Here is a 7,183-nt window from a genome sequence, read left to right on the forward strand (position 1 = left end):
TTGAAACAACTAAAAGCTTACAATTCGACTCTCATAATAATTTCTAAACCCAAGACACCTATTTATAGGTGCCAATACAACATATAAGCCCAAAGCTCAATTACAATACAAAGAGTATTACAATACAATACAATGACTTTATAAAACTTTCATTATCTTGGGGCTAATCTAGACCCAACAATCTCCCCCTAAAGTTTTATAAAGGAAGCATTAGATAATCCCCCCTGCTCTTTTTGGAAAACTTTAGTGTTGCCTCGTCTTTAAAGAACATTTCAAGCTCCCCTTGAATAAAGCTCTTATTCTTCAGTTTCAACTTTAAAATCAGATTCAATGTGCCTTCAACACCACTGATTGCACCAACAAGTAGCTTTAATCTGTAGACAACTCAACACAACCATTAACCTCAGAATCTCAGCCAACCCATAAGCATATTGATTCATCCAACAATGGGATAGATAATGTGCAGGTTACGTGACATTCCATTGTGCAGAATCAGTCTAATAACAAAGAATCTTTCTTTGAACCTCGAGTTGAATAAGCTTTCAACTTAAGAACTTGTTCTGATAAGCTCACAAAATGGGGTTTCAATATCAGCTTGAATAACCAGAGCAAACACCTTTTGGCAATGAAATTCGAAGAGATGCAACATTAAAAACATAGCTTCTTAATCAGCAGCTGTCAACCAAGAAAGATAAGCCGATTTCCTTCATACTTTCAGAAAGTTGAATAACCAAAACCCAGATCCAAAATTCTCAATCAGGCGAATGATTATCGGCACTCAAACCATAAAATCACAACCATACCTCCAGAACAATGATTGTAATCACTCAAACCTCTAATTGATCAGGTTAGATCAATGATTGAGAACACTCAAAGGTCTAGTATCTCGAGAGAACTCCAGAACAATGATTGCAAGTCTTCAAAAACTCTAATTGAACAGGTCAGAATAGTGATTGAAAGCACTCAACAGTCTGGCCTCTTGCAGAAAATTTCAGAGTAATGATTGCAGAAATTCTGATTTTCTCTATTCTTGCTACAGGAGCAAATGTTTCATCATAATCCATACCCTCTTGTTGATTATATCCTTTCGCCACAAGTCGAGCTTTTTTTCGAACAACAACTCCGTCTTTATCTTTCTTATTTTTGAACACCCATTTCGTACCGATAATTCTTTTGTCCCTAGGACGAGGTACTAATCTCCAGACTTTTAGGTTTATACACTGATTTGAGTTTTTGCATGGCTATGATCCAATCCGGATCTGCTAAGGCTTCAGTTACCTTAGTCGGTTCAATTTTGCTTAAAAATGTTGCATGCATGCATTCATTAGCAGTAGCAGACCTTGTATGGACAGATGCTGATGGACCACCAATAATTTGATGCATTGGATGTAAGATTACTAATCCTTAACTTTTCGAGGAATCCTTCATCAATGGTTATGAATGACTGATTTTTTCAATCTTTTCGATCTTGGTTCCGTAGGAATCCTGGTCCACTTATTGCTATGGGGAAGTGGTATGTATGAAGATTGATTTGAAATTGGATCCATATAACCACTTGGGGGATTGTCTTGAACAGAATGAAGGATTTGAATTTGAATTAATAGTAGACTGATTCTCTGCCAAAGTTTGAACATTTACTGTTATTGCATCAGATTCAACAGCTGGAACTTCTGGCAGATTTGGAATCAGACTCTCTTCACTTGAAATAGGACAAACTTGATCCTCCAAAGGAGATTCAACAGGAATTAAAATATGTTGTTGTATCCTGATACTGAAATTGGCTCTTCATCTCGAACATCTCAATCCTGGTAGAAACATCAAAATTATTATTGTAAGTTCCAAAGTATTCTTCACAGAAATTTTCAAATGGTAAATCCAAATCAGAAAAATTAGATTTAGAAGTTGAAGGTTCATCTGGATTTTTCTTCTTTGGAGCAACTTCTGATCGAATCTTGTCAGAAGCTAAAACTCCAGAAAGTACGGGTTCTGAACTGTTGTGTTCAGAAGCCAAGTCAGCTAACTCATCGAATGTAACATTAACGCTGTCATTCACAAATCTTGTTCTTTTATTATACACTCAATATGCAACAAAGTCTTTGGAATATCTAATAAAAACAGCTTCATCAGCTTTCGCACCGAGTTTTCTTCTTTCTTCTTTGTCATTTAAGATAAAACACCTGCAACCAAATACTCGAATTTTTTTGATATTAGGTATTCTTTTCTTAATCAACTCATAAGGTGTTCTACCAAACCTTTTATTCACAATGGATCGGTAAAACATGCAGTATCGACAACTTCGGCTTACAAATTTAATGGAAGCTTTGAATAAGCAGGCAAAGTTCGCGCAGCTTCCACCAAAGTTCTATTTTTTCTTTCAACTACACCATTCTGCTGTGGTGTACGAGCCGCTAAAAACGTATGTGTGATACCAACTGAATCTAGGAAGGAACCCAAAGCTTTGTTCTTGAATTCTGTACCATTATCCATTCTAAGCTTTTTAATAGATAATTTCAGATTTACTTGAACACTCTTGATAAACGAAATGATTAGCTCTGGAGCTTCATCCTTGGACCTTAAAAACTTTACCCACGTGTATCTGGAAAAGTCATCAACTATCACCAACACATACCGTTTTCCGTTAATACCGTGAACTCGTATTGGACCACAAGCTGCACACAAGTGTTCTTTACTATGCTCCACTTTAGATTTGTGCGAAGCTCTCTTCATCTTTTCCAACTCACAAGCTTGGACACAGGTGTTCTTTTTGAAACTTGAGATCTGAAATTTCTTTTACTAAACCTCCAATAACCAACTTGTTTAGATTCTTGAAGTTCAAATGTGAGAGACGTGTATGCCACAAAAGATTATGTTGCATAGATGCTTTGGACAATAAGCAGACATCAATATCTACTTTCAAATTGGATAGATCAATTGTGTAGAGATTCGACTTCCGCTTCCCTGCTAAAAAGCACTTTTCCATCTTCAGTTTGGACGTTACACCGATTAGCCTTAAAGTTAACTAACCTATACTGAACAAGTTGTGTCCAAGTCCCTCGATCAAATTATCTTGAATGATGTCACCATATCCTAATATCGGTGAAACTGATCATTTCCAAATTGGACAGTTCCTCCAGAAGTATCTGTGAAGTTTGACAGTAACACTTTCCTTCCAGTCATGTGTTTAAAGCATCCTGAGTCTAAGTACTACACATGACGGTTAACCTGCAACCCAACCTAGATTACTTCAATTTAGGTACCCACTTAGTGATGGGTCCTTTTATGTTAGTTCTGGTTTGAGGTATGCTATATGTACCAAACCAACTGTTCTCACAATGGATGCCCTGGTTTTAGATCTGATCTTTGAAGAATTAGGAACAAAATATGTGCCATATAAAGAATCAAAATTAGTAAAAGGAACAAAATTATTCCAACCACATTTAGAACAACAAATCTTTCCATTAGCTAAACGGATTAATTGTTTGACAGAATACTTTTTGCACAAAACATTGTCCACATGTTTTTTATCCATTACAAGTCCAGAAAATCTGTTCTTCTTATGATTGAGTTCTTAAACAATGATCTGAAATATCAAAAACAAAATCATCCGACGAATGGTAATGATTAGCATGCTTTTTCTGAAATTTAGGAGTCCTTTTTTGTTTCTATAAATACCTTTTTAATTTATTCTTTTTATAATAGGTATTCTTAGGAACAGATTCAGAATTAGATTTTGAACTCTCACCTTTAAAAATCTTTATTGGTTCTTGAGCCTTTTCTTTTCCTTTGTTTAAAAATTCAACATGGCTCGAAAGTTTTGGTGAAAAATCAAACTGATTAATCTCATCATCTAGACAAACATTTGAATTTAGAATCTCAGAAAATTCAATCTCCTAAGATAATTTGATATCATCTGAATCCGTTGAATTGCTTGAAGATTTTGTAACAAAATTTCCCATAAATGCTTTACACAAAGACGCTTCTGAATCAACAGAAGAATTTTCTGAGAAAATCACTTCAACTGAATCTGTATTATCTTCTTTTGAAACATTATCAGATTCAAGCTCTTTAATCTTTGATAAAAGCGACTCCCTTTCTTCTTCAAAATAATTTCTTTCTTCTTTTAAAACTTTTTCAAGTTGAACAATTTGTTTTTCCAAAACCAAAGTTGGAGTGTAAGGTTTTTGTTCAACTGGTTTATAAGAAAGTTCATCAGTTGAATAACTATGAATGTGATAATTAGAAAGTGTACTCTTGTATGGTAAACTTCATTTAGTTCCTCATAATTGAAAGGTTATTGCATTTTATCAGTTCTTTTGCGATTCAGATCTTCTTGCTCCTCAACTTCGTCAGATGAACTTCATAAACTGAATTCTATAATCTCGACCGAGGTCTAGAAAATCGAACTCATATAAAGTAGGAGTTTTTCAAATATTTGGGATTTTCATATCCTAAACCTTCTCTTGGATTAAAAAAATATCTAAATTCATTTGGTTTGTTCAGAAAAATTGTTTGATCAGTTTGATCTCTTCTATAAAGTTTCAGATCAAGATCTTTAAGTTTCTCAGTCAAACCTTTGTTTTGTAAAGCAAGTGAACCTCGTTTAACTACATGATCATCATTTTCGAACTCTGACAATCTTAACTTTTCTGACACTTTAGAAAGTTGTTTTCTTTAACTCATCTTCTTCTTCAACAAGCTGTTCAACTAGAAAATTATGTGCGCAAGAAAAAATTTCAGCATTTTCAGCATAGAGTTTAAAATAGTCATCTTGTTCCTTTTCCAATTTCTTTTCTAGTATGGACACAAGATCGTTTTCATTATTAAGCTTTTGCTGAAAATCTTCCAATTTGAGCATCATTCTTTGCATTTGCTCAATATAAGAAGATTGATATACCTCAAAACTTGACTCTGATTTGGTATCCTCATCTTCAGACATGTAAGCATCCTCCTTAGCCATCAAACAGATATGGGCATGTGCCTCATCTGCTTCCTTTTCATCAGTAAGGGTAAAACCAATGATCGTCTTTTGCCATAAGAGCTTTTCCTGCATCTTTTTGCTTGGACAAAAGAAACTTGTTCTTGTAATAATCAGTGTTCTTTGTCACTAGCTTTCGGCAATCAACAACAAAATGACCCTTTTTACCACAGTTATAGCACTTGGTATTCTCATCTGCAACAACTTTTCCAATTTTCTTCTTTCCTTTATACTTTATCTCTTCATACTTTTTTTCTCACCAAACTTATCTTTTATTAGACAATTAAGTGTGATATATATATATATATATAATTATATTAGAGGGTCTAGAGTATAAATGTATCTCTTATATATATCCCTGATTGTGGTCGATATATACACACAATTACCAAGTTTATCTTGGTATCAGAGCCGGCCCTAAACGCCCTACGGCTGCTGCCCTACCGCTGCCGCCCTACCGCAGCCGGCCCTAAACGCCTGCTGCCCTACTGCTGCCATCACAAGGCAACCCTAAAGCTACCGTACCCGTCTTCTACCCTACGGCTGCCTCACCTTCTGTCCAATGACAACTGTTGCAGCTTTCACTCCAACTGAGAAAACCACCCATAACTCCCACAAGTTTGGCTTCACTTTATCACCAAACAACTATGGCTATTGGAAGACAATGGTTCAACCGTTCCTTGTCACAAACAACCTGTTCGGCTATGTTGATGGCACCATTCCTTGTCCACCAATGACTATCTCATCATCATCATCATCATCATCATCATTTGGAAAAGATGCCGGCAGCACCACAGTGCCCCCACCACAACCGAATCCTAACTACACAGCATGGGTTTCCAATGATGCACATGTACGGATGCTGATTATTTCTACAATCTCTGAGGCGTCGTTCCAACACGTTCAAGGACTTACCTCCCGTGATCTTTGGCTGTCTCTTGAACGTGCTTACGCTCCTCACACATCATCTAGGGAATACACCCTTAAAACTCAGCTTCTTAAACTAGAGATGAAGCCTGCTGAAACCTCCTCCGCATACCTGACCAGGGCTCAAGAATATGCTGATGCTCTCGCCAAACCAATGAAAGAAAAAGATTTGGTGATGCTGGTTATCTCGGGTCTTAGAGAAGAATACAACGGGCTGAAGTCAACACTCCTTGGTCGCCAATTCCCAACTGCCTTTGCATAACTTCATGGCCTGCTATCAGACCATGACTACATGATCAAGAAATCAGCAACTGACATCTTTCTGCCTCAAGCATTCTCGACTGTCACGAACAACCGCAACTCAGCGGTTCCTGGTGCCACCTCGTCTACTCCTCAACCGGATCAACTTCAAGCTATTCAACAGCTTCTGTCACAACTTGGTCTTCAAGTTCAGCCTGTTAATGCACAGCCTGCACATGCCTTTTACACCAACAGATCTGGGAAGAACCGTGGCCGTGGACGTGATTCTAGATGCGGACGAGGAAACTACAACAACAGAAGTCAAGGAGGAGGTAACCGTAATCAATTTAGTTGGGCTTCTAATCATAACACTGTTTTTGGCACATGCAACAGGTGTGGGATTGGTCATATCCCGTCTCATTGCCCCAATTGCGACCCTGCTCCTATGAGGACGAGACAACCACCTTCTGCCAACTTTACAAATTACCGGTCACAAGCTTGGCTTCCGGATACAGGCTCTAGCCATCATGTTGCACCGGACCTATCTAGCTTCGATAACTCTGAGGCCTACTACGGTGAGGACAACCTTCACGTTGGCAATGGTAAGGGTTTATCCATTCGAAACATTGGTTCCTCACAACTTCATTCACCAAACAAAACCTTTTCCCTTAAAGACATACTACACGTACCTGACATAAAACAGAACTTACTTTCTGTTCAAAAATTCTCTTTTGATAACCATGTGTACTTTGAATTTCACTCTACTTTCTTTGCTGTGAAGGACAAGTTCACATACACTATCCTCCTCACTGGTCCAAGTAATGGTGGTCTCTACTCCTTCCGTCCTCCTTAGCCTCAGCCGGTTCAGAAAATGTCGTTTTCTACCACACGTGCCTTTTCCACCACATGGCACCAAAGACTTGGACATCCACATCCACAACTTTTAAAGTCCATGTTATCTAAATATCATTTACCTTTACAAAATAAGTGTGCTAGTACTTTTTGTGATTCATGTTCTGTTGGCAAATCGTCTAAACTTCA

At 37.4% G+C, this 7,183-nt stretch overlaps 1 protein-coding gene across 2 annotated transcripts in view; it reads left to right on the forward strand.

Moving 5' to 3' along the window:
- The window catches only part of LOC112521940, a 45,887-nt gene that overhangs the window by 27,484 nt on the left and 11,220 nt on the right, over positions 1-7,183 (forward strand). The gene's annotated exons all lie outside the window — the stretch shown is intronic.

This window comes from Cynara cardunculus, assembly GCF_001531365.2.
Source record: "Cynara cardunculus var. scolymus isolate 2C chromosome LG 11, CcrdV1, whole genome shotgun sequence".
Taxonomy (NCBI): Eukaryota; Viridiplantae; Streptophyta; class Magnoliopsida; order Asterales; family Asteraceae; genus Cynara; species Cynara cardunculus.